Source organism: Cibotium barometz, chromosome 56, assembly GCF_041138505.1.
Source record: "Cibotium barometz isolate CiBa-2024 chromosome 56, ASM4113850v1, whole genome shotgun sequence".
In the NCBI taxonomy this organism is placed as follows: domain Eukaryota; kingdom Viridiplantae; phylum Streptophyta; class Polypodiopsida; order Cyatheales; family Cibotiaceae; genus Cibotium; species Cibotium barometz.
Window position 1 is genome coordinate 39598934 of NC_141101.1, and position 12390 is coordinate 39611323.

The window sequence follows — 12390 nt, forward strand, 5'->3', positions numbered from 1 at the left end:
CATATTTTGGACTACCCACACAGGCAATAGCCCCTTCATACAGTTTTGCAAGATAAGAACTTGCCTTCTCTTTAAGTGAAATATCAATTGCGTGTAGGAAAACTGTGCCCCTTGGACATATACACATAATGTTAATTAATGGTTTTTTTTTGACTTGTCCATCCATCCAACACAATAGTACATCCAAAGCCTAGCACAAAATCAAGCACTGTACATGCAAGGATTTGCTCCATTGTATGCTTTACTTTATCCAGGTACTCTATGCGCATTTTATTGTAAGGTGGAATAGTAAATTTTGATCTTGCTTTTGCTGTGCAAAACAACGCATCTTGAAATACACGGTTACACATGACATTAAATGATATCTCACAAGCAACAAATGCTTGTGTCCACTTCAAATGCATCTCCAATGTTGTAGTTCGATCAAAGGCAAAATATAGTGGACTAGATTTTTTGCTCACACCATTACTTCGTCTTACTCCAAAAAGAAGTCAAGGTCACTAAGTTGACACATCTTGTGGCAGCCACTGTATGGGCGGCATGCTTGCTTGTCCACGCCTTAAAACGTTGATCTGCCACAGTTTCATGTAGAGCAGCTGGAACCAATAGAAGCCTTTCTAACACATAATAGCTTGTCACATGAATCTTGTGGTACAAAATATTTGCAAGCACTTATAACTCTTAGTATGAAAGAGTGCATAAGTAAACTGATGTTCGCGAATGAATTTCACAATATGGTTAAATTCTACAAGAGTTGGCTGAACAAAACTCATCTTTCCAATACCTTTAAAAAACAAATTCTATGTATGCGCAGCACATGGCACCCATGTAATCTTAGGATATTTCTCCTGAATCAAATGGCCAGCATTTTTGAAGTTTGACGCATTATAAGTGGATATTACAGTTACATATTTTGGACTACCCACACGGGCAATAGCCCCTTCATACAGTTTTGCAAGATAAGAACTTGCCTTCTCTTTAAGTGAAATATCAATTGCGTGTAGGAAAACTGTGCCCCTTGGACATATACACATAATGTTAATTAATGGTTTTTTTTGACTTGTCCATCCATCCAACACAATAGTACATCCAAAGCCTAGCACAAAATCAAGCACTGTACATGCAAGGATTTGCTCCATTGTATGCTTTACTTTATCCAGGTACTCTATGCGCATTTTATTGTAAGGTGGAATAGTAAATTTTGATCCTGCTTTTGCTGTGCAAAACAACGCATCTTGAAATACAGGGTTACACATGACATTAAATGATATCTCACAAGCAACAAATGCTTGTGTCCACTTCAAATGCATCTCCAATGTTGTAGTTCGATCAAAGGCAAAATATAGTGGACTAGATTGTTTGCTCACACCATTACTTTGTCTTGAGATAGCAGTGCACATAGGAGGCGTCAAGTGCATGTTAGAGGGTTCCCCAATTTGCGCAGGAGCATTCTCTTGCTGAGCTAACACATTCTCTTACTGAACTGACGCATTCTCTGACACTACTACTGACGCATTCACTTGTGGACATACCGCATCCTCATCCTGACCAATGCATCCTTGAGAGCATGATTCCTGTAATATGTGGTGATATTTATTACCTTTGGTTGCCATGGATATTGCCTTGGTTTTTAATTTTGCGACATACTTATATAACTTAGTGCTAATGTTAGGTGGCGGATTAGAACAAGCTGCAGCATTAACACCGACTCTGAATAGATGCTCCTCAACCCTTGTTGCACTGCCATGAAATTCATGGCCACAAGAATTACATTTAACATGAGATGTGTATCTACTATGCTTCAACTCTTCGACATAGTCCCACTCAAGCCCTCAGGATCCACCCATCGTAATCTGAAGCTATTTAAAGCACAAAATGACTCATGAGCAACTTTACATCAATAAATGATCCTCTTCATGATGCAAAAAATCATTAAGCTTTTCAAAAATCCATCAAAATAATCATATTCATACAAGAAAAGGACAGGCAAGAAGGAGGGTAGGAGGAAGAGGGAGAGATCACAAGTATTTTATTATAAGGGAATGAATGTCCACACTTGACTAGCTATACTTACAAATGGTCCATAGTACCCGGAACCTTTCAATATTCTAAGTATTGTATCCTGTCACCTCCAGTAACTCCTAAAACCTAACACTTCTCTTGTCTCACCATGTCGACCACCCCCTCAAGCCCAAGAGACCTTTTGCTATGGCCTTACACATTTCCACTCTTATTGAAGTAGACCCACCCATGGTACCAAACCCAAAGCTGCACACTAGCTCTTTTGCGGCACTTTGCCAAGAAACGTCGAGGCTGAATAGGACCACCCCATGCACCATATTGTAACACCAATTCGCTATATACAGATGTTTCTGCCTATTCTACCTATGCACGCTTGTAGACCGGATGCCAACACCCTATGTACACATACAATATAATATATCCCTACATTGTGAATGTGTTGAAATCTTCATCAACATAGTCCACCTCAGCACAGCCCTACTTGCACCATGCCCTGCCACCATTAGGTTTAGACCCAAAATATGTCCCATCGTCCCTCCTAACCATGTAACTAATCCAATAATGACAATATGTACCAAAAATTTACCTAGAAATGTTACAAAAAGTTAAATAACAGAGCACTGTTAGTCTTGTTAGTATAATACCATGCCCCACATATCTGATTATTGTGATTAACCCAGTGTATTCCCCCCATAAATCCATTTCCTTACCAAGAAGCCAACTAGACCCAATGTATTCCTACCACAACCCCGCATATCTGATCATTGTGGCTAACCCAATGTATTAATCCTCCTCCAAACAAAGATCAAGGAGGAGCAATCTGCACAAAATCAGCAATGCATCAATGCAAACGAACAACATCAACACCATCTCTCCTTATAAGGCTCTGGGGGTAAGACTCTCATGGACCTTAGTGCATAAATTAATGCCCCCAAATAGGAGCACTTTTAAATGCCTCTTCCTATAAACTGAAATAGGTTGAAGCCCTAGTCTCAGAGAAGTGGCATATAAATTTTGTAAATTTTAGCACGTATTTACATAAAAACCTTATAAAAATTAGAAGTTATTAAACCTTTAACCTCAAAATTTGAAGGCTTTTTTTCCCAATTGTAAAGGTCCAAATACATTGTACGCGGGTTTCCTCCCTGACACTGGATAAGCCGATGATGATCGTTTAAAGCCTTTCACTGTTATTAGATCGTTGAGGGGAGACACACACACACACACACACACACACACACACATAGAGAGAGAGAGAGAGGGGGGATTAGAGCATAAGCACTCTCATTATACATTCATGGGGCTTGCTTGCATGCTTGAAGGCAAAATTTGAACTCCCGCACCCTCTTTGAAGAGTGATCCTGGTTCAAAATGGGTACCCCAAATTCTAACTCGAGCGAGCCACTCAGGCAAGCTATAACTTAGCCTATCATCAATCATACAAACACGATTGTTTGCCATTGTGACAGTTTCGGGTTCCCAATCATTATGTACACTTTGGGGGAGCTTAAGCTTTGATGAAATGGGAGAGCAACCCATTAAACAATCAGCTAACACATGAACTTTCTACAATTGGGTGCACCACAAAGGCACGGTACTTTCCGGTTCTCGGGATCAAACAGGTAATCATAGGTCAGCTCTTCTCCTGCCTTGACTGTTTGCCTGGCAATGAGTATGATGCAGGTGCCCCCAGCCTTTCCCACAGGAAAGATCCGGGCATAGCAATTCGGGGAGCAGGAATGGTTGATGAGGCGTGCTATGTTGCCCTTCGTGGTAGCATCGATCACCACCTCCTCGCTCACCTTGAAGAGGTAACAATCCTTTCCCTGCTGCTGATACCTTCTCTCTCTAAGATCTGCAATGCTTCTCCTCACAATCTCCCCCCTGTATTCCACCACCATCTCCCCTTCTTGGATGTCTTGTCGAACAAAGATCCCCCAATTGTGTATGGCGGATTTGCCAAAGCAAATCCGCAACTTTAGGGTCTTTTCAAGATGCACCAGACGTTCTTCAATGGAGAGCATATCACCCAGTTCAGGCGGCCTCTTCAGGCTATGGATGTCCTTCATTGTATGCCAGGAGTAACCTGCAGGCATGTGGGCAACAGCTTCTTTGCTGACAAGCTTTCTTTTATGCTGATGGGGAGTATTATGATACACACAGAATCGGGAGGTCAATTGCTGCAACTCTTCAACATCATTTCCAGGTCTATTGTCGGATGACTCATCACTGCTTGATGCATGAGTTGTGGTTGCATCATCATCGTCATTGTCCGCCGCCTCTGCCCCACTTCTCTCCATTTCGGCTTGTCTCAGGAGCTCTGCTTCCAACGCGGCAATAACCAGCCTCCCATCTTGAGTGGGCTTCCTGTGTTGTGCACAGTACGAAACTTTTTTGAACCCATCTTGTCCTGTTACAGTGCTTAGCTCCATCCTGTACCCAGCTCTCAGTGCACACATGGCATGGTACATCGTATCACATTCCTCGCAGCTTATGCAGGCTCCGTGCACCTGCTTACACAGCACGCACCGCTGCATAAATTGTTGTGGCTCGATGTCCATGAGGCCATGAGCTGGCTCCATCTTAGCCACACTCTGGAAAAAGACCCCTGGCATGAACCAAGCACAATACACATGCACCCAAAAGTCGGCAATCACAGAGGGCTTCAATGCTCCTCCTTTCACAGGGCACAAACAGCATTCCCTGCCTGTGGTTGGGTCCTCGCAGACACGGCAAATGAAAGAACTTCCTGTTTCAGCAGCTCTCACTCCATAGCATTCCTCGTGGACAGCAATCTGGCACCGGTTGCAGACCAACATTTGATTGTAGTCATAATCCTCAACCCATCGACAAACTGCGCACCTCTCCGGTGTCCATTTCACCACCACTGGCTGGTAAGGTGCTTGCAGGCGGGCTTTGATCACTTGTGCGTGGGAGTAGACCTGAAAAGCAAGGCCGGTGGCGCCACTGTCAGTCATGGATTGTAGCCAAGAAAGAAGGGTTTGGGTGGATCCTTTGAGCTTGACACTGGCTTTCCATTTCTTGCGCCTGCAGCCGGTGTGGGCTTCCCATTTGGATATGCCTAACAACATGTTGCGCCCATTGCAGCTCCGGCAGAGGCAAAGGACCTCATGCAGCTTGGGGTAATAAGCACCATCCAGACCGGAACAAACGACGGAGATGGACGTGGGCAGTGTCGGACATCCTGCCGAAACACTTTCCGGCTCACCATCATCACTACCATCATAATCATCATCATTTCCGGTGCTCTTTCGCTTCAATTTCTCACGCATAGCGTCCGAAATCGCCATATCCAAGTCTGCTGCGGGCTCATTGTCACTGCATGTTTGACTGTCCGAGAAACTGAAGATTTCGCCAGAACCTACCCACGAGTAATCTCTGTTTCGCCCCTTTCCCGCGGAAGGGCCAAAGAACATCACACAGAAGCGGCCGGGAGATTGCAAGACGCCCTGCGGGGCTACGAGCGCCGGATCCACGATCTTCGCAGGCCAAGCTCTATCTTTTCGCGTACGCGATTTGGCCCAGACAACGTCGCCGACTCTGAATCGCGCCGCTGCGACGCCGCCGGAACTCCGTCCGTGGGTTGCAAAATTGGACATCCGATCTTCTTCCGGAGGCGCAGGGGGACGCCGGTGGAGGGATCTGACGGCCGGGGAAACGCCGACGCATCGCCTTTTGACGGGTGGAGACGCCGCGGCCTCTACGGCTGATTCGCAGGAGAAGACCTCTGAATGCAGGATATAATTGTCTGTGCTGGAATGAGGCCAGTCGAGCTTGCAGCGCTTGTTCCGGCAGGCGGAGACCAACCAATCATCGGAAAAACGCTTCTGTGCATGTCTCCTCTGCAACCTGCGGGGCGGCGAGGCACAATCAGTCGAGGAAGTCATGACAGCGGTGCAATCGAATCGTTCGATGCGCGCCTTGAGATAAATAGAGAAATTTCGGTTTCGGTTCACAGATATCGCAGGAGTTCGTGGTTTTGATGGAGGAGAAAGAGGGCAAGAAAAAGGACGGGGATTGCGTGGGTGCGTGCGTGCGTTTTGATTTATGGGCTAATATATACTGCAAGAATCCCCATTTGAGCCTTCTTCCGGGTGGGAGGGATCCGTCGCCCTTGCTTTTTTCGTCTGCCTTGGCCACACGCACGCAACTCAGTACACACGCGCGCACCATGGCGCAGCTGTGAGCGCCGCGCTCTTTTTGTAACTTCGCATGTCTCATAGCAGTCGGGGGCGCGGAAAAACATTCGATGTACTCCCACAAAGCAAAAAGCAAAAAGCATGCCCTGAAATGAGAGCAAGAGAACTTGGTGTTTAGCATTTACCATTGACTAAGTTTGAAGAAACAAATCATGTACACATTAGTGCTCTTAGTGTGGTGTCTACTGTCCACAAGGCTGAGAGCAGCCAATCGAAATAGGCAGGCACAAGAAAGCATGCAAATCGAAGAGCTACCCCCAAACCATTCAAATAACGCACCAAACGAATGAAACAGAAGCAAAGAGACGTCGTTCTTCACTTGTTTGCCTAGTGTCGAGAGAAGGCTAAGAGCAGCTAATCAAATAGCCAGGCACAAGAAAGCGAGCAAACCGAACAAGCAGGCAGAACGCCCACAGTGCGAACCACACAATAACATAAGGAGTAAAGGTGAAAAATATCAACGAAACGAAACCCTCGAACGTTCCACATGTCACCCATGCAACGTTTTCAACACGCTAAGGTTATTCATTACAAGGTGCAAAAACAACTATTTAATGTAAAAATAAATTTGCTACCCATATTAGGGGCCTAACATTTGTAAAAAAAATAGCAATCAATTAATTAGTTGGGATGGATTTTGGGTAAGTGAAGGTCTTCTCAACCTTAATTGGTTATGGTTTTGAAACGGTCTCTTTTGCCTCTCTTCCCCTCCTCGTCGCCATTTACATTGTTCAACCCAATGTTATGCCAATTTTCACATATATAGGGGTAGTGCAAACATTCAAGTACTTGGGTATTGATGTGCCAACCACACACAAATGGGGGTAATGTATTGAGCGTAGATTGGAAGCTGGGTGGGCAAGCTATTATATGTTTTAGAACCAATGCAACAAAAGTGATACTCGTGGGTGGATGGCATGTCCAAGCTGCGTTATTTGATGTATTGGTTACTCAAGTCTTGCTCTATGGAGTGGAAGTTTGGGGAGGAAGTATATCACAATCCACATGGAATGACATTGAGAAGGTACATAAGATGTTTCTACATCAGCACCTAGGGGGGTAAAAGCCTCTACCCCTTATGCGATCATGCTTTTAGAAATAGGATGTAGACCACTTGAGCTAATAGCATTGGAAAGAACTTATTCGGATATATCACAAAGATCCGCAATCTTGAAGAGTACAGACTACCTAGACTTGCTTGGAAAGAAGGGTCCAAACTACAAAAAATGATCAAAAGGAAGATTCTATCATCGGGATGGGTGTCGAATACTAAATGATGGTTTCATAGGTGGATGATGGAATCTCTTTTGGACCTTCCTCTCGAGCGATCAGATGTGTTATGTAAATGTCAACACACAACTACTTGATGCATTAAAAGCCACATGGGAGAATGGAAAGAAAGTAGCTAAGCTACAATACTATATCACTCATATCAATCCAGAGTGTTGGGTGACCTATAGAAAATCGGCACTCGAATGTACTCAACCTTACCTCAGCATTGCAAGAGACTAGGGTTGGCCACTTAAAGCATGGAGTGATAACATGGGTGTGGGTCACCATCCTAGGGCAATAGCTAAGAAGGCCATGAAAGCTTGGCACACGAGCACCAAGAAGACATAGTATAAAGTGAATCTGATAAAAAAGGTACAATGTCAATGAGCCGTATGCCTAATATAGCCCAAGGCTCCCCAAAAGTACACATGTAAATGTCCCTAAGCCCAAGTGCCTAGGCCCCATTCCCCATGTGCATGTGAAACCAAATCTACTTCATTACAAACCATCCCCTCCTACAATGACTTCGTCCTCGAAGGGTGGTCATGCCCAAAGAAAATACATATACAAGTGGCTATAAAAGCCACATCCATGAGACTGAATGTCGATGTATCGGAAGACCCATATATGAATCATATAACCCCCATGGTCAAATGGAAATGATAAAGGGCTCTCGTCGATGATGAAGCTATCTATGCAATCGCCTGGATCGAAAGGAAATCCGAGGCATGCAAAATACAAGGCAATGGTCCCATGATAATTTGGTTCAAATGGAGAGGATAAAGAACCACTTTTGATAATGAAGTTGGTCGAGTATTCTCCAGGATCAAAGGGATATGTATGGTATACATCCCGCACCATTGAAGATGAAATGGTAGTAGCTCCTAAGTCAACTCTGAAGCCGAAGTAAGGATCAAAAGGAAAGCTCGACTCCAAAGAGATAGTAGCTCCAGGGTCAAAAGGAAAACTCGTAAACCCATCCTCAAGATCACCATCACTAAGCACTGACAAAGTGTCTACACAAGAGAGATAAGTGGTATCAACCGACTTACTATCAATGGAATCTCTAAGGCCACTAAGGTCACCCTCAAAGGTATAGAAAAACTCCATCAATCGTGTCCCTATATGACCTAAATCCTATGATAAATCAATCTCCAATAACACTGGATCTAAGAAAATACCTAGATCAAATGTAAAGCTCTCGAGATCAATGTCATATGATATGCTAAAAATACGATCAATATGCATACTCCTACGATGTCTCACCTCCATGAACTCATCACTACTCTCATGCACTATCCCTGACTGCTCAATCACAACAACTCGATCCACACGAATGCTGCCAGGAATGCTATGAAAACTAGGAGTAGTGGTCGTATCTCAAATCTCTCCACATGTGACAACTCTAGAGAAGTAGCCCAACACATCTAATACTAGAACCTCAGGTCTATGCTTCTCATGGTCTATGATGTTCTCATCAACATGTGAAGTGTCATCCCCATGTATAACCAGGGATGCATGACTAGCCGAATGATCATGAGTGACTAGTCAAAGGCCCATCAAGATCATGGGATGCATCACTATGGTCATCACTAGGAATGGAAATAGATAGCTCTATGATGCTCGCAATGCTTAATGTGCTCATTGCCATCTCTGCCCTCGAGATCGTGCCCACAAGATCTAACTCACAGACATCTGTTGAGATTTTGGGAGACCATAAGTAGAGGTATATCCAGCAATATAATCCAAACAGGTTACGAATTTACAAAGTAGGTTCCTACATGGGAGAAAAAAATGATCTTGACTTATTTTAAATTTCTCCTAACCTTTACATAGTATTTAAGAGATGAGAGAGATTTTTCATGATAAAAAAATTATTACATTAATAATTAATTCAAGTAAATTTACTTCTTAAAATCTCTTTTGTTGTTGAGTTAGTTTAGTTATACTAATAAATCAATATCTCCACTAAAGTAATCGGTCAAGAATACATATCTAAAAATAATAATTTAGTTAGAAGGCAAAGTGATGGTCTCAACTTTCAAAACTACATTGATAACAACACAGTGTGTATGAACCCTTGCTTTTTATTTGGATCATCTAGTGAGAAACTTATAAAAATAGTGTTTATTATTATATAAAATGACTAGATATTCCACTTAAAGCCTTGCGAGATGTTTAAAAATGCGTAAAGTAGTCTCTTATTCTATAGTAATAAATATGGTTCAAATTTGTAAACTTTCATCTAAAATAAAGTACCTAACAAGGTTCCTAAAAGGATAGGTGTATATGTGATTGGCACTAGCAAAGCATATTATTATATAGAACATGTGTGTAAGATTTGGTCTTAGTCTATAATTCTTTGATTAGCTATTAAAATCCTCAAAGTTAAATTTTTTTAAGACAGCTAAATACCTTAGAATTGTCATTAAGACTTAAATTTTGGAGTTCTAATTGATTTTTGAGCCTAAGATGGATTATATTAGACCAAGGCATATCCAAAAACTTTGGAAAGCAATGAGAAATTGGCTAATTATTTGATCCAAATATAATCCAAACACCTCTACAATACGACTGTAATTTGGCCTATGAATTTTGATGAAATTGAAAAGCCTAGAGGTAACCAATGTGATCCCAGAAAATCCCAATTTTCCTTCATTATGTACTAGATGATATGAAAAAAGGAAACCTTGAATTTTCACTATCCATGTGTTCTAAATAATTCCATAAAGTTGGTCAGTAAACAAGACATAAATATGTCCACAGACACTTTTCTATCCTACTACCAAACTAGTGTTAATTAATCTACCACCAAACTAATGTTAATTAATCTATAATTTAATATATGAGTATTTAATATAAAAAATATTTTTAAAATAAAATATTTATCCAATCAACTTTAAATAAAATTAGCTATAATATTCATATTTAAAATAAGAAAAAATATCTATTAATAATTAAATATATATTAAAAATAAGATTATATATAAAATTATTATTATATAAAAATAAAATATAGATTAGTTATTAAAATAATTATTATATTTATAAGTTTTAATATATTTTAAGCCATCTTCAAAAAATTTTAATTAATAAAAATATATTAAAACTTTATAAATATATAAACATATTAGATAATTAAAACTATATGAGAATTATTATTTTTATATTACTTATTAATTTTTAAAAATATGTATACAGATAAAAGAATATATTTTTATACAAACAATAAATATTTTAAAAAAGTAATCTAGGATCTTCTATCCTTACAATATATTGGTGCACAATTCTAAGCTCATTTGAGTAAACTTTTGGGGATAAGCTCTCTTTATTCCCCTAAGCTCTCAACATTAACTTTATCTTACTCCTCATAATCTCTTCTAATCATTTTAGCTCTTCTAATATCTTTTTAACCTTGTCTTGCTTTAATACTCTTAGCTCTTAGCTCTTCTAATCGTCTTCTTAGCTCTTCTAATCATTATCTTATTGTACTTACATGTGGTGCTTCAGTGAGACAGGTAGAGAGATGGAGAAGAGAGAGAGAGAGAGAGAGAGAGAGAGAGAGAGAGAGAGAGAGAGAGAGAATCAGTAGAGCTCAAGTGTGAGAGAGCAAGATTGTACAACATAATGATGAATGAATTATGATAGTACTTCCACCATGTACAATGTTTTTATAAGCACCAAGGCCTTATCTTTTGACCCTAAATAAGAGTGTATTCACACCACTAGGGACACTTGACTAGACTCTAAACTAACTTTGAAATATCTAACAAACCCCCCTTTGGAGTGGTGGAGTTACATGCATTACCTTCAATAGTCCTATATACCAACATAAGCAAAGACACAAGACATGGTCCTCCCTTCTTCAAACTCAAAGGCCACTAAACATGGCTGAGAGGCTCAAAAGGCCACTAAACATGGCTGAGAGGCTCAAAAGGCTCAGAGACTCAACAAGCATAGCTCAGAGGCTTAACAAGCATGGTCTTTGCGAAAGGCTCAAAGGTCAGGTCCTGCTCGAGGGAAAGATAGCCTACATCAGCATACCGAAATAACCTGTAAAAACATAGCACATCATAAAGATAGATAGAAAAACAAAGTGGAATATTAATGTACAAGCCCAAGGGTGTAACTCCTCATATAAAAGGGGGCCATTTCAGGTAATGAAATCGAATGGAGAAAATTTAAAATTCTGGGATAGGTACAAAATGTGGTGGTGTTGTGTCCACCTATGCACTCTCAAGTAGAACTTAGATGGCAATCTAGATAGACTCTGGATGGAGGATGTGCTAAGTGTAGAGGGTGTGGATACTCAAAAGCATTGGATGCCTTAGCTTGTGATAACTATGTCTATAGTGCTACAGGTGGTGTCGTAGGCACATATGCAATATGTAAAAAGTTACGCAGTATAGACATGATCACACCACCCTCAAAATGTGGCCACCACTAACCTCTAATAATGAATCTATATCGTCATTGGGCCGGGGGCTCCTGCCCCCAAACCCTTGCCAGCCCCCCTGGGACCCCTTGGGCTCCATCCTAGGCCCTAACTAACGCTTGAACCCTTGACCATCTCCTAACCATCAATGGTCACATTAACGACCCCATCGGTATCTAAGAAGAGGTTCCCACCAAAGACACGTGCACCAATGGCTTCTCCTCATAATGGGGACCTCTACAAATGTGTATCAAACATAGATGTGTGATACATACTGAGAGGTAGGAATTAAATGTATACTAACACCCCTCTCAATGTCTGCCCACCACCGAACATATATGAAGATGCCAAGTGAGCCGATCCTTCCCAAGAGCCTTGGTGAAGATGTTCGCAGTCCTTAGATTAATACTCAAGTTCCACTATCTCATTCTCAATCAGCTA

At 41.4% G+C, this 12390-nt stretch overlaps 1 pseudogene across 1 annotated transcript; it reads right to left on the reverse strand.

Annotated features, from left to right (window-relative positions):
- Positions 1-3108: 3108 nt before the first annotated feature.
- On the reverse strand, positions 3109-6395 carry LOC147607210 (histone-lysine N-methyltransferase ATX5 pseudogene; annotated as a pseudogene). Its single transcript, XR_015264842.1, has one exon. The product of XR_015264842.1 is annotated as a histone-lysine N-methyltransferase ATX5 pseudogene (transcript).
- Positions 6396-12390: the final 5995 nt, after the last annotated feature.